At 36.1% G+C, this 24,886-nt stretch overlaps 1 long non-coding RNA gene across 1 annotated transcript in view; it reads left to right on the forward strand.

Moving 5' to 3' along the window:
- The window catches only part of LOC119529813, a 44,604-nt gene extending 20,129 nt beyond the window's left edge, over positions 1-24,475 (forward strand). The window contains exons 2-3 of the long non-coding RNA XR_005215954.1: positions 15,341-15,371; positions 24,183-24,475. This is a non-coding gene — a long non-coding RNA (uncharacterized LOC119529813). The remainder of the gene's footprint in view (positions 1-15,340; positions 15,372-24,182) is intronic.
- Positions 24,476-24,886: the final 411 nt, after the last annotated feature.

A 24,886-nucleotide genomic window follows, 5' to 3' on the forward strand; every position in this document is an offset into this window, starting at 1 on the left:
ACCTCATTTTTACCTACAAAACTACTCCTCTCTTAGCGCTCTTGTTCAATCCAGTGAACAGCATCACCATTCATCCATGCCAAAACAGCCTTGATTCCTCTCTTCCTTTTATGCCCCCACTCAATCCATTAGGTTCCTCTGTTGGTTATGTATTTAATATGTGTCCTGAATCTGACCAATTCTTATCTCTTCCATTCTAACCAAGTATAGTCATCTCTTTTCTGGATTATTGTTGTAGTCTCAGAGCTAGTCTCTTGCTTCTGTAATTTGTCTCCCTCTATAATTTACTTTCCCTACAGCAGTCAATGTAATTCACAAGCTGGATCGTGTCAATCTCCTGCTGTCTATCCATCTTGGCTTCCCATCACACTCAGAATAAAATCTAAATGTCTTACCACCACCTACAAGACCCTTGCAGTTTGACCTTGGCTACCACTACAGCTTTACTGTTAATGCAATTTTATTGAGATATATTCACACATTATACAACCCATCCCAAGCATACCATCACTGGCTCACAGTATCATCACTAGTTTGTGCATACATCCTCATGATCAATTTTAGAACACTACATTACTCCAGCAAAGAAATAAAAAGAAAAAAGAAAACCCCCTACTCTTTACCCCCCACCCCACTATTGACCCATGATATTGGTGTGGTACATTTGTTACTGTTGATGCAAGCACATTAAAATATTACTGTTAACCATAGACCATCGTTTGTAATAGGTACATTTTCCCCATATACCCCTCTTATTATTAACTCCTTGTAATAGCATTGTACATTTGCTCTAGTTCATGAAAGAACTATTTTATATTTAATAAAACCTACAACTTAATTTCTGATGACATACATGACTCTAAACTTTCTCTTTCCACCACATTCACACACCATTCAGCACTGTTAGATATTCTCACAATAATGTGCTACCATCACGTCTATCCATTTCCAAACGTTTAAGTTCAACCTAGTTAAATATTCTGCACATATTAAGCAACTGCTGCCCATTTTTTAGGCTCATTCTATATCCTGGTAACCTATATTCTATATTTTATGTCTATGAGCTTACATATTATAATTATTTCTTATCAGTGAGATCATACAGTATTTGTACTTTTGTGTCTGATTTATTTCAATTAACATAGTCTCCAAGTTTATTTTTTCTACCACTATTCTCCTCACTCCCTATTCAAGTTCACCCACATCAGCCTTCTTATTCCTTTAGACAGACTGGGTCATGTCACAGAGCACTTGAGCTTCCTAGCCCATTGCCTTCAACACTCTCACTGGGATATTCCTAGATATTCCCATGGCTCATCTCCTCCAATATTCAAGTCTCTGCTCCAATATCACCCCTACAGCGAAGACTTCCTTGACCACAATAGCTAATGTGCCACTCCATCACTCTCTCTTCCATTAACATGTTTATTTTTATTTTCAGTAGTTGTTGCTACTTGAAATTACTTTTATGAATTTATTTGTTCTAGAATACAAACTTACATCTTCTTTCAGAATACAAGCTTATGAGAGCAGGTACTTTGTCCTCTCTTTCATTCCTGGCTGGATGTTCAGTTCCTAGAATAGTGTCTGTATATAGTAGGAACTCAATATATGTTTATTGAATGAATTCATGAATAAACAGTTAAAGCAAAATCCTCACCATCTGCACGTAACTGGTAGCTAGAACAAGACACAGTTAAATAGAAAAGGATTTTAACAGACAATTCAAAATAAAATGGTTGGCCCCCAAAATTGTTTCCTAATGAAAATTTGTTTGTTGAATGAGGTAATGATTTACGTTTACTAATAGCACCATAGACTTATGGGTTATACAAGTCTCTGCCTACCGAAAAGGAAGCTGGGGGAACTTTACATATATATAAAGTGTAAATATCAAACAAGATAGGCTTTGTTTCTCATTGTGATATAAAGACAACTAGAAAAGAAGATTCTGTGGCATCTTTCTTTATCGATTCCATATTCATATCCTAACCCTGCCTGGTATCCTGGGGGCCAAATATCATTTTCATTTGTTCATTCATTTGACAAATACTTATTGAGAAATATGTTTCAGACTCTGTGCTGTTCTGTTTATAATCTAGGCTTCTCTCGGCGTCTGGTCTTTTACTTTACTTTTCTCTGTTTTTCTTGGGCAACCTCATCCATCCCATTACTTCAGATATGTTCTAATGGCATCTCAATTTCACATCGCCAATCCACATCTTGCCAAGTTGCAAACTCAAAGACTGCCTACTACATCTCCACACCCGGAACAAATACAATTTAAATGCAATTTGTTAGTAAAGCAAACAACACAAACAAACCCTGAGGCTCTCCCTGCCTGAGTCAGAGATGAGTCATTCTCACGTCCTCCTTTTCCCTTAGCGCACAGGGCCTTTCTAACTGTTTCTCTAACTGGTTACCTTGCATCTATTCCTACTGATAGTGCTTCATCCTTTTCTTGCCTATTTATTGCTCTAAGGTTCGCTCTGCCTCCAGTCTTGGATTCCTCCAATTCTTGCTCCTCACTGCTGCAAACATGAACTATGTAAGTTGGAAATCTGAATAGTTCACTTCCCTGAATAAATCTTTGCTGACTCTCCATCTCCCACAGACAAATCTCATACCCTTCATTGTAAGGATAAACCCTTTTGAGCCTCATCAGCTCCTCTTCTGCAGGAGCTTTTATGTTCTAGACCAACAGAATGACATGCAGGTCCATGAAACTGACTAATACAGAACCTACCACCACAGTCCACTCCTTGTCAACTTGGAAGCTATCTACATCACCTTAAACCATGTATAAACTCTAAATAAAAAACAATAACATCTATTTTTTGCCTAACAATACTCAACTGTCCTGCATACAACCAAAACACACTAAATCTTTCCAGAATAAGGTGCAAGTCCTTGGGTAATAGTCACTCTTCAACTTAATTAGTATCTTATAACTTAAATACTACCACAGGAACAATACAACTTATGTCATATGATAAGGGGATAAGGTAAGGAAGAAAACAAAGATATTTGCTTTATGTATATATACATATGCATAACAAATATTCATACCATTTATATATGATAATATATATTCATATCAGTACAGTCTTCATTTCTTTAACTGGTCACATGGTTGTAGTTCATATTTATCACTACTTTCTTAGAACTTTTTGCATTTGTATGTGTTTTCCCAGCTTGAATTGCTCAGCTTTTGCCTTGTGTGGCTGATGAATCTGTGTTTTTCCATCAGGACTCAGATCAAATTATGCTATTATTGAAGCTTCTTAAACCATGATATCATCCAGAAGTAGACCTTCTCTCTTCTGTGTTATGATACCTTGCATACACCTCTTTATTTCTGTATACTATATTGTAATGTAATTATTTGTCTGTAGGTTTGTCTACTCTGCTGGGCGGGAAAATCCATGCAGGCAGGAACTATGTGTTATTAATCTTGTCATTTCAGCCTGTTTCTTTTTATTTCACCTTCTCTGAGGAAGGAGGAACAGTCAATCTGCACTATTTTTTAAATGAATATTTTAACTTTAGAAGTTTAGATGAAAGATAAACTTAAAAATTATATTTTTTCTAAAACACAATAGCTATTTTCCTAATATTACTCATTTATACGAGTTTTTTTTTAAATTGAGATGTAATTCACACACCATAAAATTCACCCTTTTAAAGTATATAATTCAGTGGTTTTAGTATATTCACAAAGTTGTACAGCCACCATCACTGTCTAATTCCAGAACATTTTCATCATCTTCCAAAGAAACCCCATACCCTTTTGTTACTCCTTATTACCCACCACATCCCAGACCCTGGTAAACACTAATCTACTTTCTGTCTCTGGACATTTCATATAAATGGAATTATACAATATACATTCTAGTGTCTTTCACTTTACATAAAGTTTTCAAGGTTCATCCATGTAGTAGCATGTAACAATACTTATTTTTTAAATTGTGGAATAATATTCCAGTATATGGATATGCCACATATTGTTCATCTGTTTATCAGTTGATGGACATTTGGGTTGTTTCCAATCTTAGGCTGTTATGCAAAATGTTTCTATGACTATTCGTGTGCAAGTTTTTGCATAGACATATGTTTGCCTTCTCCTGGGTATTTTCCTAAGGGTGGAATTGCTGGACCATGTGGTAACTCTGTGTTTAACTTTCGAGGAACTGCCAAACCATTTTCCAGAGTGACCAACCATTTTACTTTACCACTACCCATATATGAGGGTTCCAATTTCTCTACCTCCTGAACAACATTTGCTGTTGTCTGTCTTTTTTATTATAGCCATCCAAGTGGATGTGAGGTGGTATCTCATTGCGAATGGTATCTCATTCATTCCATAGAAAGGAGGTATAGAGTTCCATACTATCTAAAATTAGTAAAAAAAAATTTATTTTATATTAATCTGAAATAGGAATTTAAGCATCTCAGAAGATAGAACTATCCTTTTTTCTTGTCTATAAACAGTTTCAATGTTTCATCATAAGCCTTATCATATTTTCAATCAGTTCTTACTTTTCCTGAGATAATCTCCTGTTTTTTCACATTTTTCTTTTTGTAATACAAAATCCCCAAAAGCATAAAACCTCTTAAGATTTGACCTGTGTTAATTTGGAGGAAAAAATACTTTCTAGCTCCCATCTTTCCATATATTGTACTCTCAAGTAACATGTGACGTAACAGTATAGGACTAATAAACTCACATTTAACTTCTAGGTCCTTGTGACTCCTTAGACTATCTTTATTTTTTTGTTGTTAAGTAGTCTTTCTTGGTAACCAGCTGAAGTCTTGTTTTTGTTTGCACTTAACCCAAACTTATTATTATTTGAAAACATAATAAACATACTCTAAATTCCTTTCTGCTGCCCAAAATGGTGTTCAGCGTAAGTGATGCATTTCTGAAACTGAATGAATTTATTTGAGCATCTGGTAGGGTGGAATGGACTTTGTTGGCATGGGAGTTTGAGACTTTCTACACACATTCCCGTTGTTGAATCTTATGAATGAGATGGCTGTGATTGTGGCCAGCACTGCAGTCTTCAGCGTAGGAAAAGATTATCCCAAGATTATCCGAGCTCACTCAGAAGATGAGGGGAATGATTTAGCCAGATGGATTTCCCAAGCTGATAAGATATGGCCAGATGCTGCAGCCTGTTTTCTGCAGTGTTAGGGCTTTTTAGAGACTTCCGTTGACATGCCTATATATTCTGATGGAGTGGTTGCTCTATTTTTTCCATGCTTATGTGAACATTCATCCAAAGACTTCCTTGTGAGCATATGCTTTCAGCATTTCCCAGTTTTCTCTGGGGGCTTTTTAGCTTCGTCATTGACTGAATGTTTCATTCATTCATTCATCCACTATTTATTCACCAGGGAGCTATGGTGGTATGTCTGTGATGATGATGATGATGATGATGATGATGATAATGATGATGATGATGAAAACATTATCTCCTAAAAGCCCTATCTAATCTTTTTCTTCAACTACCATGTGTTTACATAGTGTGTATAACTCAGTCCACCCATTCTACACAATCTTACCTTGGACATCCCAGTTTAAATATTATAATTCTGCCCTTGTGAGTGTGCAAGGTAAATGTTAGCTTAAATAGTGTAACTTCACCTTCATGAACATAAGCAAGTAAACATTCATCACTATATAACTCATTTCACCAATTATGTATAATCATTTTATTCTGTTCTAGAAATCAAAAATAACAGACATGCTTCATCTCTTAACATAGAGTAAGAAAAAAGGAGGTAAAGCAAATTATGTATGTAGAAGGATAATATGCTTGGGAGTCACATTAGCTTAGATATGTCTCATCAGTGATGAATCATAAGGCCCAATTTTCACCCACTAATCCTGACTAATGCATTTTGATTACAAAACATTTTATTTTCTGTCTTCAAATTTCTTTGATAATGCTGGTTTTTCCTAAGAAGGGATTTGACTTTCTGTAGTTGACTCTCAAGTTGAGATTAATATTGGCCAGCAACTAACTTCTCACATTCACCCCAGTCTTTCTCACAAGTAAAATTTCTTTGTTTTGTTTGCATTTCTAACAAAATTACTTTTAATTTGTGCCACTGGAAGTTTGAATAATGGGCCATAAAAAATAGTCCTGTCCCATCACCTCCCAAAAATATTACACTGATCCAATTAACAAGTCAAGGAAGATTATCTTCCCTCAAATATATAATAAGGAGGGTTGGGTTAAGCTATGTATTTTAGGAACTGGAATTAAAAGAGGTGATACCCCATTTACCACAGCAGTTTATGTCATAAGGGAACTTGTCATTGCTGCAATTAGCATATACAGTCCTGTAAAATCTGGGACTCACAGGTATGCCTGTAAATGGAAGTTTATATCAAAGTTCCCACAGGCACTGGACCATTTGTTTCAATTTGGACATGCAATCAATCACATACTCATAGTCCATAAACTTGAGCAGAGTGTAGCATTGGGCTTGGATAACATGGTTTTATGGTTCCAGATGTCCTCTTATTTTTCAAATTTGCTTTGTAGTAAGTGATCCACTGAGTATTATTCATTTAGAAAACACTTTTTCTTTCAGTGCCACTTACATTCCATTTCTAAAAGAGAAAGAGACACTTCAATCCGCAAATAATAAATTCAACAGGTTCTATTCTACAACACATAGCATTATATTACTTTCAATAATTTTAGAAGTCATAAGTTCCTCTTCCATCTTGTCTCCATTGGTCAAATTCTTATTATCAGAATAAGTTTTAGAATACTAACTTAGGTAGTAATACAGCCTAGGGCTAAGACTGGATCTTACGGCTCTTGGCTGATGCCTGGCTTGATCGTGGTCAACTTACATAGCCATCCAAGACCCAGAATTCTCATACATAAAATGGGATGATAATAAAACAGGAGAGCCTTCTTACCTGAGGAGAAATGGTACTGAAACAAAAAGCCACTTAAAAATGAATCCACTCCAAATAGAATACAAATTTCATAGGAAATTCTAAAAGTTTAGAAATTCATCCTTAAAAATTCAAACAAAAGTACATGAAAATGAATTTATTTTAATTCAGAGTTAGCATTGCAAAGATACACTATTTCTTAGCATGAATAAAGAATGAATTAGGTATTATGTTTTGGCATAATATTTTTGGGATAAAATTACATGACAGCATAATATATATACTTTTCTATATGCCTTCAGATTTGGCTTTTGAAGCAGGATCATGATCTTTTTTTTTTTTTTTCCGAGTATTTAAAAGAAAATTTAATGTGCCAAAATTTAGATAAACATTAAATTTGCCATTTTAATGATATTTAAGTGTACAATTCAGTGGCATTAGTTACTTTTACAGTGTTGTACTACCATCACCAAGACTTTTTCATCACTCCAAACAGAAACTCTGTACCCATTAAGCAATAAGTCCCCATTCCCCATTCCTCTGGCCCCTGGTAACCTCTATAAGTTTCCATCTCCATAAATTTGTCCATCTGGATATTTCATATAAGTGGAGTAATAAAATATTTGTCCTTCTGTGTCTGCCTTCTTTCACTTAGCATAATGCTTTCAAGCTTCATTCATGTTGCAGCAGGTACTAGAAGTTCATTCCTTTTTATAGCCAAATAATATTCCATTATATGCATATATTGCATTTTGTTTATCCATTCATCTGTTGATGGACACTTGGGTTGTTTCCACTCTTTTTATGAAGTTTTGTGCTAACATATTTAGCTTATTAGACTTTCATCATAGAATATAATTTTTGGCCCATATACCTTGACATTATCTATCTCTTAAGTGTATTTCTTCAATGAAATCTCCTATCAACCCTCTCTTTTCTTCTTGGAAATATATGTTAATTGGCTACCAAATGCTAGGCCCTGCTCTAGATATTGGAAATGTTGTGAAAAATAAGACATAGTTTTTGCTCTGAAGAGGTTCTCAAAATAGTAAAAAGACTTGCCAAGAAGCAAATAATTCTAGTGTAATATAATATGTTAAGTACCACAGTAGAGCCAACAGAAGACAATAGAAGAATGGAGGAAGGGGTTATTAATTCTGCCTGGTGAAGGCTTCACTGAGAAGGTGGGCTTAAAAAATGAGTAGGTCTTTCCATATAGTGGGGACATGAACACAGGCAAAGAGATGTGCTCTAACTAGAACTTCTAGCACAATGTTGAATAACAATGGTGACAGGGGACATCCTTGTCTTGTTCCAATTCTTAGAGGGAAAGCTTTCAATCTTTCCCCATTGAGTACAATGTTAGTGTGAGTTTTTATATATTGCCTTTATCACATTGAGAAAATTCCCTTCTATTCCTATCTTTTGAATTGTTTTCATCAAGAAAGGATGTTGAATTTTGTCAAATGTCTTTTCTGCATTGATCACAGTGATCATGTGGTTCTTCTGCTTTGTTTTATTGATGTGGTGTATTACATTAATTGATTTTCTTGTGTTGAACCAGCTTTGCATACCACTTGGTCGTGGTATATAATTCTTTTAATATGCTGCTGGATTCACTCTGCAAGTACTTTTTGAGGATTTTTGCATCTATGTTCATTAGAAAACTTGGTCTGTAATTTTCTTTTCTTGTAGTGTCTTTATCTGGCTTTAATATTAGGGTGATGCTGACTTCATAGAATGAGTTAGGTAGGGTTACCTCCTCCTCAATTTTTGGAAGAGTTTGAGGAGGGTTGGTATTCTTCTTGGAAAGATTGGTAGAGTGCACCTGGTGAATCCTAGTCCTGGGCTTTTCTTTGTTGGGAAGTTTTTGATGACTGATTTAATCTCTTTACTTTTTTACTTGTCTGTTGAGATCTTCTATATCTTCTACAGTCTGTGTTGGTCATTTATGCCTTTATAGGAATTTGTCCATTTCACCTAAGTTGTCTAATTTGTTGGCGTACAGTTGTTCATAATATCCTCTTATGATCCTTGTATTCCTGTGGGGTCAGTAGTAATGCCCCTCACCTTTGTTTCTGATTTTATTTGCATCCTCTCTCTTTTTTTCTTTGCCAGTCTAGCTAAGGGGCTGACAATTTTATTTATCCTCTCAAAGAACCAACTTTTTTTTTCTTTTTTTTAAATTTTATTTTATTTTGAAATAAATTTGAAGTTATAGGAACAGTTGCAAAAACAATACAAACCCCATACACAGAACTCCAGCATACCCTGACCCCCCTCCCCTGATACTGGTGCTGCTCTGAGCTGTGGGCACGGCCCCGGGCAGGAATGTCTCCAGCCCACTGGGGAGTGGCTGCAAGCAGCTGGGTTTCTTTCTCCTTCTGGCTCTTCCCTCCACTCCCCTGGCCTTGAGGGAATCTGCAGCAGGCTATCCTCCACGCCAGACACCGAGACGCCAGCTCAGACTGCTTCTGCCTTGCTTCCACTGTGCAGTTTTCACCGTCGCTTTTCACCATCGCAAATGCAGCCGCTCCTGGGTTTTTCCCTTTTTTTTTTTTTTTTAAAGAACCAGTCCATCTCCAAATGCCAACCCCTGGCTTCCCCACACTGCAGCATGGCTGTGGGTCTTTCAGCTGGCTTACTCACTTGTTTCAGAATGCAGACTCCCATATTCGCCAAGTATACGGCCCCTGTGGTTATAGCAGACCTTGTCCAGCTGGTGCATCGCTGAAACCGGTATTCTGGGTCACCTTCTGGTTTTTATCTAGTATTTTTCATGGAGGTGTTATTTTGCCCTGTCTCACCTAGCCGCCATCTTAGGTTCTCCAGGATCATGATCTTTGATATTTAAATCACTCTTCTTTGAAGAACTGTCCTTGTCAATAGTTTGTTGATTTTCTATTCTCCAGTTGTTAGCTACTCTAAATTCTGCTAGATCTTCATTTATCAATGTCTTTGCTTGTGATATGAATGGGTTTCCAAATTTTTAAATCAACTTCATGAAATCTGCATTTTTTCCAAGACTGACAATTGTGCTTTTCCATTGGTTTTCACAGTGTTACTGGATGTTTGATATAATTAACAAGAAACCGATGGGCAAAAACCTTGGCTCTCACAGTGAGATAGATGCTAACATTAAGTGGAAGTGATGTTAGTTTGAGTCAGAAGTCATTCTATAAGTGGGCAAATTATTAGTGAATATTTTGTGATATAGTGACTTTTACTTTCCTCTTCACCACTGTGACTCAGTTAACAAATACTCTTAATAGGAGTTCTCTCTATACTCAGTTACATTATTGAGAAAACTAAATGTGGGAATGTATCTAAGACACTTAGCACTATGCCTGGCATATAATAATCAATGCATACATATTAGTGATTGTTCCTATTATCATTATTTTATAAGCATCCTCTGATGAAGACAGTTAATTATAGACCATAAGTCTTTGGAGTACCCACATAACAGAATGGAACTAACCATGTAGTGATAAAAAACTTTTGGGTTCATCAACTAATATATTTAACTCACCAGAATTTACCATCACAAACTGACTGAGAAAAAACACTTGTTAGAAACTCTGTAACCCAATCTATTCATGCTGCTTTTCTCTTCAAAGGGAAGACACAGAAGCTATGGATAGAGGGCTTGAACTCTAAGTCAGTGGTGGAAAAAGAGAATGGTTTGTAGTTGAATCAGTGAATCAATGAGAGTTTAAGGCAGCATGTCAGCTGCAATTTTTTTGAGACCCCTTTCCTCTACTTTCTTCTTCCTTCAGCTTGTCTGCAGTCCTCTTTGAGCTAAGATAGAAATCAAAAGTAATGGTAAGAGCCAATTATTATGATTTTTATCTGAGGCTGTGATGCAAAGAGCCAAAAAAAAGGGGGGGGTGAGGGTGGGGGTTGGGGTGGGGGTGGGTGGGGATAGATGGAAAGATAAATAACCCAGGCTGAGAACATGCTTTCATGCTTTGCCCAGTTCTGGGATATGCTGTCAAAATGACTTTGCTAACAAATAAATGGAACCTAATCATACAATGGTTGCATTTCTACAGTTTGACTCCTTTTCCTCTCCTTGCTCCGATTCTTAGCTTCATTTGAAAAATGTTATCAGATCACTAAATACTGTAATAATCTGGTTCAGTGCTTCTCAATCATTAATGTGCGTAAGTATCACCTGGGGATAAAAATGCAGGTTCTGATTCAATAGATCTGGGGAAGGGTCTGAGATTCTGCGTTTCTAACAAGCTCTCAGGTGGGCTAAGGCCCACTCACACTTAGAAGAGCAAGGATCTAGTATATATCCAGGAACGTTAACTGGGACAAAATTAAAGTCCTTACCAATGTTTAGAGAGTAAATGTGCAGTTCTCCCCTTATCAGCACTACTTTGCCATAAATCAGGAAAGGGAATTATATTGGTCTTTCAAGCACTATTTGGGCTTATAAAGGCATACTAATTAATTTTTGGTCCTTCAAGGACATTACAAAATGATGTTCTATTTTCTTCTGGGATATTAACATTAAGCTATATCATCTAATTTTGCTTTGACAAAATTGTGAAAGTAGATAGTCATTGATTTTCCTGGTTTCCCAGTTACCTCATGATCTCTTTTCCCTGAATGAAGTTTCTAAACTTATTCTAATTAGAGTGTCAGTAACTAATAATGATAGTATAAGACAGATAGGAACTCAGTATTTCCTAAGACCCTACTATGTGAGATATACTGTTTTTAAGTGTTGGAGTCAAATGATGAAAAAAAAACAGAAATGATAGCTAATTGCATCCTCACTCAACCCCATGAGGTAGGCAACATTTTATAGATGAGAAATCAGAGGGAAATTGAGTTAAATAACTGCAGCAGTGATAGCTGGTAAGTGGCAGAGCTGAGTTATGAACCCAGTTCTTTTTGACTCCAAAACCCTTGCTAAAGTCCCTGAACTCATATTGAATAGGAATTTGCCTACTCCCTCAACATGATAAATAACTAGGGCTCTTGTATTCTCTTGCCCAAAAGTAGTTACTCTATTTCTCTCCTGTCAGAATAAAGCTGCTGACAGTGTAGTGACAGCTGCCAATATGTTATGTAAATAAGGATATCTTCTTCAAGTCCAATTAATCCAAATACACATCATATTTTAAAACTTGCTTTAAAGTTTAATTGTCTTCCTCATTTTAGTGTGGTGTCCTTTCTATTTCTTGCTCTGGATAATTGATCAGAATTGATATTTTTAAAAAGACAAAGGAATCTCACTATACCCAAAAATCATTTTGATTTAAAAAAATCATTTTGAAGAGGTTTGCAGATCTCAATGTGAAAGGTAAAACAATAAAATTTACGGAGATAACCTGGGGAAAATGTCTGTATGAACTTGATGTAGGGAAAGACTTTTTGAGCAGGATACAGAAAACACTAATCATAAATATTGATAAAGTATAGTATATTAAAACTTCTGATGGTAAAAATATAATATAAGAAAGTAAAAAGCAAGATATTTATAATACATAGTACTCATAGCCAGAATACAAACAAACAAACATTTCCAACATATCAGTAAGAACAAGAAAGAAAACATAGTAGAAAAACATTGTAAAAGGCTTGAATGGGCACTGCTGGGGATTGAATCATGACCCCTACAAAAGATCCCAGTCACTGGTCCTGTGGGTGTGAACTCATTTGTAAATGGGACCTTCGAAGATGTTATTAGTTAAGATGTGCCCCAGCTGAAAGAGGGTGGGCCTTAATCTAATATGGTTGAAGTCCTTATAAGCAAAGGAAATTAGACACAAAAAGAGAAGCCTCAGGGAGCTGCCAGAAGCTGGAAGTCAACAGATCCTTGATGGGAATGGAGAAGACACCACCATGTGCTTTGCCATGTGACAGAAAAGCCAAGGAGCTCCAAAGATTGCCAACCAGTGGAAGGTACTCACCCTGGAAGGAAGCAAGCTTTCTAGCCTTTGACACCATGAGCCAATAAATTCCAATAAATTTATTAAGCTGACCCATTGTATGATATTTGTTTAGCAACTGGGAATCTAAAACAGGCACTTCATGGAAAAGTGTATTGGAATTGCCAGTAAGCATATGAAAATGTTCTCAACCTCATTTGTCATCAGGAAAAATGCAAATTAAAGCCACAATAAGATACCACCCCAAACACTCCAGAATAGCTAAAATTAAAAAGCTTAATAATACTAAATTTAGAAATGATGTGGAGCAACCGGAACTCTCATACATTACTAATAGGAATGCAAACTGGAAAACCTTTGACAACATCTATTATAATGGAACAAATGCCCAGACAATGACTCAACAATTTCACTCCTCAGCATATATGTAACAGGTACGTGAACAAAAGAAAGTCATCTCCAAGAATATTCATATTCTTAAGCAATTATAATAGTAAAAACTGGAAACAATAAAAAGGTCTATAAACAGTAGAATGGATAAATAAACTGTGTTTTTTAATTCAGTGAAATACTGTTGAACAATGAGTATGAACAAACCATATGGATGACTCTCATAAATGTAATGTCTAGCAAAAGAAGTCAGACACAAATGCATACGCATTGTATGATTTCATTTATATGAAGTTCAAAAAGAGGCAAAACCTCTGTGTGTTAAAAATCAGGGTAGTTGCTTTTGGGGATAAGTGTGTAGCAACTGGCAGCGTCATGAGGGAGATTTCCAGGGTGCTGGAAATGTACCATTTCTTGATCTGGGTGTTAGTGAAACTGCCACTTACCAACCCCTTTTTCCACTGAAGTAGCCTCTCTCCTACTGGTTTGAAAAAATTTCCACTTCTTTTGTTTAAGCCCCACTGCCTCATGTTTATTCAGAAGAAGCTCACTTCACTGAAAGAAAAGTTACTCTTTCTTTTGCCTTTGCACCACCTGCTAAGGCTGGCTCTGGCTGGTTCTGGTCACTGAGCGTGCTAAGCCTCCATTTTAAGACCAAGCATGACTTGCAACAGAACACACTCTGCTAAACCCGCCCTTTAGCCTGCCTGCCTCCAACGGGATTAGCCACATCATCTCACCCCATCCTTAGCCACTCCCTTTAGCCCGCCTTCCCCAGATGGTATAAAATCCAGGATCCGTTTTGTCTGGGGAGAGCTGATCCTCTGTTCTCCTTGCTGGCTGACTACGCAATAAACTCTTTCTCTTGTCAAAATCCTGATGTCATGGCATTGACTTGTGTGTGTGTCAGGCAACAAGCTCACTTTTGGCAGTAATAGTTACTCACTGTTATGTGCTCTCTTTGAGATGTATACTTACGTATACATAGGTATGAGGCATCTACTTTTCTATATACCTTTTGTTTTTTTAAATAAGAATTAAAATAGCACAGAGGATTAAAATTATTTGAAACATGGAGGAGTAAACTTATTTGAAGTCTCCGTGTTTTCAAGATCATCTGTTACTAGTTTTCCTCTCTATATAACAAAGGATTTCTCTCTATATAACAAAGAATTTTCTTTATTACATTCATTTGACTTCCATAACCAAAATTTATTTTTTAAACTTTAATGACACTTGTAAAATACATTTCTATTATTGCTTTTTTTTTTGCCCCCAGGTTTTTGCCTTTTCTACATCAAATTCATTCTTTATTCTTTTTGGAGTTCTGACCTGACTCTGCTTTTTGTCACTTTTCCATTTGCCTTTTATGCTTCACTAGAGCACTGGTAATAATCCCATTTGACCTTAAGACAATGCATTATCAAACATTAAACAAAGACCAGTCGCCCTGAGCCTGATGTGTGACCTCATTCCATCTAACATTTAAGGAAACATCATCACTTAATGATGATGGAACACTTGTTTCCTGAGGATGTGGGGCTTATGACTGAATAGATGGTCTTTGAAAAAGAGCACAGATGATGGGAGTATAAAGGAGCTTATCCTGTCAGAAGTGAAAAACCACCCTGTCATCATATTGTGCTATGGATAGCTTCAAAATCTTTCCATTGCCACCACCCATTGTAGCTCATGGCAGCATGTAGGAATGGTTTGGAAAAGACACACGTTCTGGGGTCATCAGGTAGGGGTTCAAACTCTCACTCTTACTAACTGCGTTCCTGAACAAGTGATTCAATCTCTCTGAACTTCGATTGACTTCTCTATAAAATGGGAATAAAAATAGCTACATCACAAAACTATTGCAAGGATTAAATTATGCAGCTTTATGAATGTTTCAAACATAATATTTAGCACATCCAGATGTTCAAAAGATATTAACTCTTTTCTCTTTTCCATCCTTTCCCTCTTAGGCAAAAATATGTCATGGAAATAGTTTGCAATCTAGATATTTGAGTTTGTGACATTTGGCTTCTGGAAATGACAGGCTGTTGGGTATTTATTTCATGGACTACATGTTGAGTCCATATATCCTTTCATAGCTTTTTTTTTTCCTTTTTAGATTTTCCAGAAGAAAACAGTATCCCAAATGGGTAAGAAAATAATTCTTTTAGTGGGAACAAAGGTACTTGATCTAGTATCTTATATGAACACAGAAAAGTAATATACCTGATAATTTATTTTGTATTTTTAATTCCTATATAAAAAGCCTCACTAATCTGTACAAATCTCTGGTGAATAGCTGGATACAATTATAGGGTTTTAAAATAAATGCACATTTGGCTATTTTTGTTTATGAGCAATTGAATTTGGTTTTAAAAAATATATTACCTTGGAAAGTTGGGAAGGAAATAAGTATCAGGGACTTTAGCATTGATTAATCTCCTCATTTTATATCTGAAAATTTAGGGAGGAGAAGCAACTTCTTCAACTAACAGGTGATTTTTAAAAGTTAGGGGTGTCAGTGAATCACACTTCTCTTTTCTGAGTTTTAACTGGTAGAAAGTAGACACAAATGATGAAAAAGAGATCAATGAATCAGTGTATTAATGGCTGGTAAAGCTGGATTACGATAGGCAGCTGTAGCTTAATGTTGAAGGGGCAGTGTACTGAAATGGCCCCTCAAAATTGAGATGCTAGAGCCCTTCAGAATTGGTTCTGCAAAACTGACTCCATGTACAGTTGCCTTGCCAGCCCCATGGAGGAGAAGAGGCCACTGGCAAACTCAGACACTGCAGGGTGCAATTCAAGAGAGTCAGCTGAGTCCTCTTGACTTTTTTCCAGGTAATGGCTCTCTCCTATAAGTCAGCAGATGATGTGAAAAAGCCAGAAAATATTTATTTTAAATACTATTTTCACTATATATAATCTTACCTAGATTATTTATTTATTTAGCTTGCCTATTTGAACTAGGTCCTATAAGAGAAATGTTAACCTAGTAGCTACCCTAATTATAATTCTAGATTTTTTTAATCATCATTTTATTGTTTGGTGGATTTTCCCCTCAACATCAAACAACTTAGTATAATACCTCACAAATGCAAGTCCATTAAGGATTCTAGAGAGCTTTGCCAATTTTCCTTATTGAAATTTATAAGGGGTTAGTAATCTGAATTCTCAAGGAGCTATTTCATAGTTTCAAATTGATAAATGTTCTATAAAACTGCAAAAGCCAAAGAGAAAGAAGGAAAATAAGCCACATAAGAGTGAAGGGCTACTCATCTCATGGTGGTCATGATAAAATTAGGTGAGTGGTTTTCTGGCCACAAATAGCAACTTACCCCTAAAGTTATGAACCCCTCATTGAAATACAAAGAACTGCCAGTTTATTGAATCACCAGTTAAGCAAATCAGTTTTATGTTAAGGCAGGAAAAGCACGAGTAGCCTTTGAGGACATATAATTTTAATTTCATTCTGTAGGCCTCTTCATGCCACAAAGGATTTGAGGCATCTAACCAATTATTCAACAAAGGACAACCTTTTTTTTTAACTCTCTCAGGAATTAGGTATTAACCACTTTTGCATGTAGCAGTGTAGAGCTGAACAAAATACACAAAAAGGAGCTCAGTGAATCATTCACATGTGTGGTTCCTGTAATGTTTTAAATCCTTTGTGCATTTGGAAAACTCCAGGAACCAAAAGAATTGAGAGGGTTGGGGTGTTGAAATTAAAAGGCACTGCATTATAAGTCTCCATTCTGATTCAATAACTCAGGAGAAATATCCATGTCAGTTTTAATTTATTATCTGGTAATACTTTATTCAGCCTCTCTCACTTTCTCTTTCTTGCTCCCATACTCTCTTGTCCTCTCTTCCCTTAAGTATTGTTTGTGAGAACAGAATAAATTAAGCTCAGTGCCTTCAATCTCTGTGATCTTCTATCACAAATTAAAATGGTTAAGGCTATTTCGCACAGTCTTAACCAAAAAAATAGGTTAAAAAGAACATTCTTTTTCATGTAGTAAAAGTGGAAGATACAGCTATACTTTTAGATTAGTGCATGGCTGTTGTAATGGTGTATCTTTCCATTTCTACTAATGGAAACTATAACCTACAGAAGCTATAAAAGAAGTTTGGGTCTGTCTGTCTTCATTCACCTCTGAACTTATATATATGCATTCTCTTGAATATAGATGATAACTTCCTACTTGGGAAATCTGGTGTCTTTTGTTGATAGGAGAGTGGCAGCTGTATATGGCCTGATTTCTTTTGTGTCATGTTTTATTATTTTCATCACTGTTTTCACACTAAAACACCGCCCTCATTTTAATCATTTCTATATTCTAAAGATTTTGCAAAGCCTCCTTGGAATATCCCTCTAAAAGAGCTTGCTGCTTTTTAGTTTATGAACTGAAATAGTCATCTATTTCAGTGGTCCTTAATTTAGGCTGCAAGAATAGAATCATCTGGGGTCTTTTAGAAAATATAGATGATGATGTACGAGGAGGCCCAGACATCAGAATATTTTTTGAATCTTCCCATCCCCTTCTCGAGATGATGCTATTGGTTGAGAGTCACACAGTTATCTACGACTGGCTTCTCTACTTTGAGAGGTGATACCGCATAGCATAATAGTATGATGGACCCCTTGCCAGTCTGCCTGGCTTCAAATCCTGGCTGCCACTTTCTATCAGTGTGACTTCAGGCAAGGTACTTAGCCACTCTGACCCTCAGTTTCCTTATTTGTAAAACAGAGATGATGGTAATAATAGAACATATATCAGTGAACCTCTGAAAGGATTACCTCAATCAATTCATGTAAAGTGATCAGAGCAGTGTTTGGTACATAATGTATAATATGTGAGGGTATTAATATATTTAATTCCCATTCACAAAACTTTTTTCATTTAAAAATTTCTCCCAAATGTTATAGAAAGCCTTATTTATCATAGGTGATTTATGCATTTTAATGTTTATGGTGTTCCTAAGCAATGCACGAGGATTTTCTAGTGTTTTCTTGTCTCATCGTCCCCATGATTTCCCAATATATGTGTAAGATAACCCAATTAATGATTATATTAATTCATGAAAATTTGATTATTTATATCCTCATTTTATTTCTAAAGGATTTTGGATAGTAGCTTATATTAATGTATACAATATAACAAGTTGAAAGAGCTAGAAAAGAAAATTAGAGCAAAGGAGAAATTAGCTCAGGAAGATAAGTGAGCTTTTTAAATTTGGTTCCTAAGAATGTACCCTATAAGGTCTTGTACTCTTCATAGAGTGAGGCCTCAAACAATGAAAGCCATAAACGAAGTGGTATTTTATATTATCTATGCAACAATTTTCCTGTTAATGTAGGAAATAGAAAGATGATTTTTATCATTGCTGATCTTATAAGTGGGAAAATTAAGCTTTAAAAAATGAAGCAGATTTTTCTAGTTTACAGGTCAGCAACAATGAAAAAACCATAGTCAGATGCTATTTGTTTTATCTACAAATGGCATACTTTATATCATAACATTAGATAAAATATATGTCCTTTAAAAATACCTGCAAGACATTACTATCCCATGAAAGACAATTGTGTACATTCATTGTCCAAAGAAATGAGTCTAAAATATATGCCAGATATTGCATTTATTTCCATTTCTGGGATCCCCTTTTATCAAAGCATGCAACTGCTTGTGGTTAACTCTCAAGTCTATAAAAGGAAACTAATGACAAGTTTGGCCTAGCATTCATCCATAATCACCTCTGGACATCCTTCCCCATCTTGTCAAACAACTGTCACGCCCAACAGCTGATCTGCAGGGCACCCAAGCTGGAGGGTTGCCTGGCGGGAAGACACGTTGGCATGTATTCCCTAAGCAGCCAGAGAATATGCAGGGTTCTTGTGGACTAATCCATTAAGCCAAGACACAACATCTTTCAAGTCTAAAAATTTTAGAAAGCCGTTTAGTGCTCCACCACTGTTACCTTTGAGCTCAGTTGTGGAAACATTTCATTCTCTGTATCAGAGGAGGCAGGTTTGAGATGTTGCACATTATTAGTCACCAATGGTGTTAAACTAGTCAGGATTGTTTTGTATGGTAAATCTATTCCAAGACTAAAAATTATCAAGGAGGTTGAAAAGTTTGAGTGTCTTCAAGGACTCCAAGGAGAGTCTGTGTGTTATTTGTGTATATGTAACATTCCCCTTCCCATACAGTTAACACTTATCTTAATTCCACTAAAAATGGCGGGTTGAGAGAAAACATGAAAATATAAGGTGAATGTCTCCTGGCTACACTCACTCAGTTTTTATCTTAAGTTGGTAGTAGCTTATATTTCAATGGATAGTTTCTAAGTTCTCATATTCTTATACGCCATTCTGAAGGATGAAGGATGTTAATTAGAGTATAGGGACACCATCTTTGATTTTTATTCAGCACACAGATAATTATAGCTTTTAATCTCATTTTTTGCGTGTGTGTGGTTTCAGGATACCAGGTGGGTTCTAATTAAAAATAAATTTATCCTTCTTTGTGTACCACCTACTGCCTCATAGGATAGCCTTTATAACCAGAAGCATCATTCATTCATTGGTTACTTACTAAGTGCTTATTAGCTACATAGTCCTATGTTAGATATTGTGAAGAATATAGAGAAAAAAACAAACAAACATCAAAACAAAAACAAAAACAAAAACAAGAAAGTCTTATGTGGTGGTGAGAAAAGCATGGATTGCAAATCTGATCCAGATTTGAATTTCATCACCATCATTTTTTCACTGTGTAAATTAGAAAGCCTCAACTTCCTCACTTGTAAAACTGAAATGTTACATCCTACTAAAGAGCCTAGTTATTGTGACAGTTAATCAGATAATATATGTAAAGCCCTTAGTACGTACAAGACACTCAATAACTGTTAATTCCCACGTCTATTCTCAGTTTAGAGACCTATAAGGGAATTAGGACAAATATTCAAGTAATTATAAACAAGGTAAAACCAGTGTATCCACAAGCAAAGTGTAATAAAAATTCAAAGAAGAGAAAGGTCACTTCTGGTTGCAGTTGGGGAGAGATGAATAGGGAATTAGCCAACGTTTTTATGAAGGAGGCTGCCTCAAGGTAAGTCTTCAAGAAGAGGCTGGATCTTGGTGGGAATATTATAGGTGTAAGGAAGAACAAGGACAACATGCAAGTGGGATAATGTGAAATGTAGTAAAACCTTGACTTGACTAGAAGACGTGGGTGGAAGGAGAAGAGGGAAGACTGACAATACACTGGAAGGCAATGCACAAAGGAAAATAATAGAGGTGTACCATTTGAAGTGGGTATTAATCCTCTTCTTACTTTGAAAATTGGAAACTAAAGGGGAAAATTAAGCATTTATCCTACCTTTAAAGTAGAAATTATATTTCAGGGTAGCCAAATAGCCCCAGTTGGTGAGCAAAGCTCTTCTTCACAAAAGAATGTGAATCTGTAGTACAGAAAGAATGACTGAATTAGAAAACCATCATTCTGCAACCTCTATTGAATGTATCAATGCAAGGATAATGACTTGGTATTAAAATCAATAGGTACATGGTTGGTGGGAAAACTGAACATTTGCATAGTACCAAAATAATACCACACCCACTATCTTCTAGTCTTAAGGGAAAATGATAACTCTAACAATGGAAGGATCAGACCCTCACCACCCACATCCAGTAATTTTAGCATCACTAATGGTAGAGCACACGTATTTTATGAGTCTTCTGTTTTGATGCAAAATTGAGTAAACTTCATCACTCAATACACTTTAATAAAAAACATTTAATGTTAAGACTTTAGAGCTGACATCTAGTTTATAGGAAATGCAGGGGCTAGACTCAGCTGATGACATAATGACAAAGCAATTAGACAAATCCAGAAGATGAGAAATTACGCAGGGACACTGGTCTGGCTCCTTCACCATCAGTGTCATGGGGGAAAAGCAGGACTTTGCAAAATTAAAAGGAACTGAAGGGACATAACAAGATGCAATGTGTGGTTCCAGAATTGAATCCCGGTTTGAACAAGCCAATGATAAAGAACATTTTTGGAACAATTGGGGAAATTTGAACAAGGAGTGCACATTAAGTAAGATGAAAGTTTATTTACTTGCATAAGGGGTTATTGTTAACTGAAAAAAAAAACAAGCTGCAAAATGGAATGCATAGGATGAACTTATTTTCGTAAAAAAAAAATTGTCCTATATTTGCATAGAAAAAGATCTGGAAGGATAGAAAATAACCAGTTAGTGGTAATTTCTGAGTGGTAGAAATACGCAATTTTAATTTCCTTATATTTGCATATTCATGTTTTCTAGCTTTCTACAATTCACATATCCTGTTTTTGTAACAATAATGCTTTTTGATGTTTTTATAAAAAGGATGGCAGAAAGGGATGGAGCACAAATAGTAAAGACACAAGAGAGAAAGGGAGGAACTCGGCTGGTGGTGTTAAGAGCGGTAGGGTCATCCTTTGTAACTGAGGCAATGGTACAACATGCAGAATTCTGGAAACAAATTCAAAATATAAAGCCTTGACTAAAGCTTTAAATAAGTCCAAAGGGACTGAGCAGTGAGGAAAAATCCAAGTAGGAGGCAGGGATAAATGCTGGCCATGTTGGGCCAGATGCCTCTGCCTGCCTATTGGATGGCAGTTATGTACCCCATCTTCCACCCCAAATAAGATTACACTCTGGAGAAAAGAAGACGGGGCAGGGAGGGAATTCTTTGACTATTTAACCAGAAGAATTTGAGACCCATCAAGTGACTGAATTTACTTGAGTTAGAGCAGGTTTTTCTCCTATTAGGCTGAATAGAGGTCCAGGTTTGAGCTCATTTTAGTTGTAGGAAAAAATCTATACATTTTTGCCCATTTAAGTCTTAAAATACAAATTCCATGTCCACTAATGATTTAAAACTGTGGGTCAGGGAAAAAGTGGAAGCGTTATAAAGAAGATGGATAGAGAATGAAGAAGATCCTGGAGGGGGTATGGAATATGGGGTCAAAGATAATAATGTATGAGTTGGCTTTAAAGTAGAAGGGACTCACTTCTTGGTCAGGAAAATGGGTGGCTTTTGATTATTATGTTCACATTCCATTTCTCTTAAAAATTGGCAGCCACACTCAAAAAATTACCAATATGCAATTTTGAACTTTGTGCTTTTATTATCAGACTAAGACATCAACGAAGATATTAAGGAACAGATTCTAAGAGTGTCATAGCATCAGAGAAACTAGCAATCAGCAAGGCCATTAGTCAATGGTCATTGGGCATTTTGGCTGGTATTTCATTTACCTGAAGAGAACACTCCCCTTCTTGGGAAATTGAGAGATGGTATTTGAGTACATTTGGAAGAGGAAGTAAAAAAAAATCTACTTCAGAGGGGATCAATAGATGAAGGAACAGAAGGGTAAAGGGGAGAAAGTAAAAGTAAAGAGAAGTAAATTGGAGTTTTTTACAAGTCTTAGAGTAGGTTGAGTTAATCTCCTTCTTACTCTGCCCTCTAGGTCTTTACTTTCTCCCAGCCCTCTAGCCACTCACAGTGGGTCATGCTCCCATGACTTGCCACCAAGGGCACACAAGCACACTTACACAGTTCTCGAGATGGGTGCTCTGTTTCCATCCAGGATTTGAAGGTAGCAACATGTCACAGAGTATGGCACCATAAGTACTCCAGTGGTTCCATGTCTTCAGGAGAGCGTTTATCTGAACCTGGGATGCAATGTTAGTTATGTCCTGGGAAAAACCAAGAAATCATGATGCTAAATACACATCAAGTTCATATTTAGTTTTATAAAATACTCCAAACACATTTATTAGTACATTTGAATAATTATATGCATTGTTATTCCAGGCACCTGTACATATGGATATAACGACTAGAACCATAGGTTAAAATATTCAAGGGAAAATATTGATCATTTATAATATTCTCTCTTGAAGTAGCACCTTCCATACCATAATAACTTACCATATATATCTGAGATTTTTCATCTGTGTACCCAGTTACCAAGTTAGCAGTTTGTCTATAGTTATATTTACTGATGTAATGGCTAAGCCAACAGAAGACAAGGCAACTTAAAAGAATAAGGCAAATTAAAAGAATAAATATCATTAAATAGAAAAAAGTTAAATAGATGAAAATCAGAATGAGAAAAAAATATATAAATTGAGTCAAGAACCCAGACGATGGAGAGAGAACATAGCTGCATTAATATGACTATTGAAATTGAGCTGCAAACTTGCTTTTGACCTTCCTGGTGGCCAAAGAAATAAAGAAAGGAACCATTAAGAGTTACAGGATTTGCATTGCCTGTTAGAATAAAAGTATGTCAGCTCCCCAGGACAAGCAGAGCTTTTTTTGGCATTTAAAAAGGTAACATAAGGCAGTATTCCTGAAAGTGTTGTTCACAGAATGGTGCTATTCTGTAAATTGTTTGTTACCAGTCTATGATGTGATAGATACAGCAATTAGAAGTACCCTGGCTAAAACTCAGTTCAATGTGGGGACAAGAGCAGACATCCTTGACTTGTTCTTGATCTTTGGGGGAAAGCCTTCCATCTTTCACTGCTGAGTAAATGTAAACTACAGGTTTTATCAGGATGAGGAAATTGCCTACTATTTCTAGTTTGTTGAGGGTTTTCTTTTTTTTAATTTAAATAGAGTGTTGAATTTTGTCAAGTGCTTTTCCTGCATCTATAGAGATAAATATATGGTTTTTATCTTTTATTATCATAACATGGCATATGTCTTAGTTTTCCAGCTGCTATGACAAATATTACACAAAGGGTTGGCCTAAACAATAGGAATTTAATGTCTAATGGTTTCAGAGGCTAGAAGGCTAGTTTCCTCCTGGGGTTGGTAGTATACTGCCTGGTTGTCAATTCCTGGAGTTTCTTGGCTTTCCCGTCACATGGTGATCACCTTCTCCTTTCTCTTCCAGGTTCCAGTGACTTCCAACTTCTGCTCCTCCATGTAACTTTCTCTTCATAAAATTTCCAATAATAGGATTAAGGCCCAACCTCATTCAATTGGCCACAACTTAACTAAAAAAAAATCTTTAAAAGTTCCCATTTTCAATGGGTTCACACCCATAGGAATGGATTAAGATTAAGAACATGTTTGTTTCCCTATCCCCTCCCCTGGGGCAGATAATTCAGCCTACCACAGTGTATTGGATTGATTGACTGCATTTCTGGATTACATCCCACTTGGAGTATTATTACTTTTAAATAAATGGCCTAGAGCAATGTTTCCCAAAGTGTAAGCTTCAGAACAATAATTACATAGGATGCTAATAGTTGCTTCATGAAAAAGAAAAGGGTACATAAAATAAATTTGGGACATTCTGGCTTAAAGGTCAACAGGTTTATTTACAACAGGATATCTCAAAGAATATAATATACTGACACAGTTTTGAATCTCCAAGGGGCAGATATAGTATACCATATTTCATAAACTTTTCTAGCAAGAAGCCCTTCTCTTTCCATACTGAGAGATTAATTTTCCACCAAATACACTCTTGGAAATTTTGTCCCATAGAATTTTGATGCAACTTCTCTATCAGGTAATAGTGGCCTAAAAATTCTTAGAACTGATAGGATCATCAACTTTCTGATTATCTATTGCTGTCTAGAAAAATTCACT

Source organism: Choloepus didactylus, chromosome 3 (assembly GCF_015220235.1).
Source record: "Choloepus didactylus isolate mChoDid1 chromosome 3, mChoDid1.pri, whole genome shotgun sequence".
Classification (NCBI taxonomy): Eukaryota; Metazoa; Chordata; class Mammalia; order Pilosa; family Megalonychidae; genus Choloepus; species Choloepus didactylus.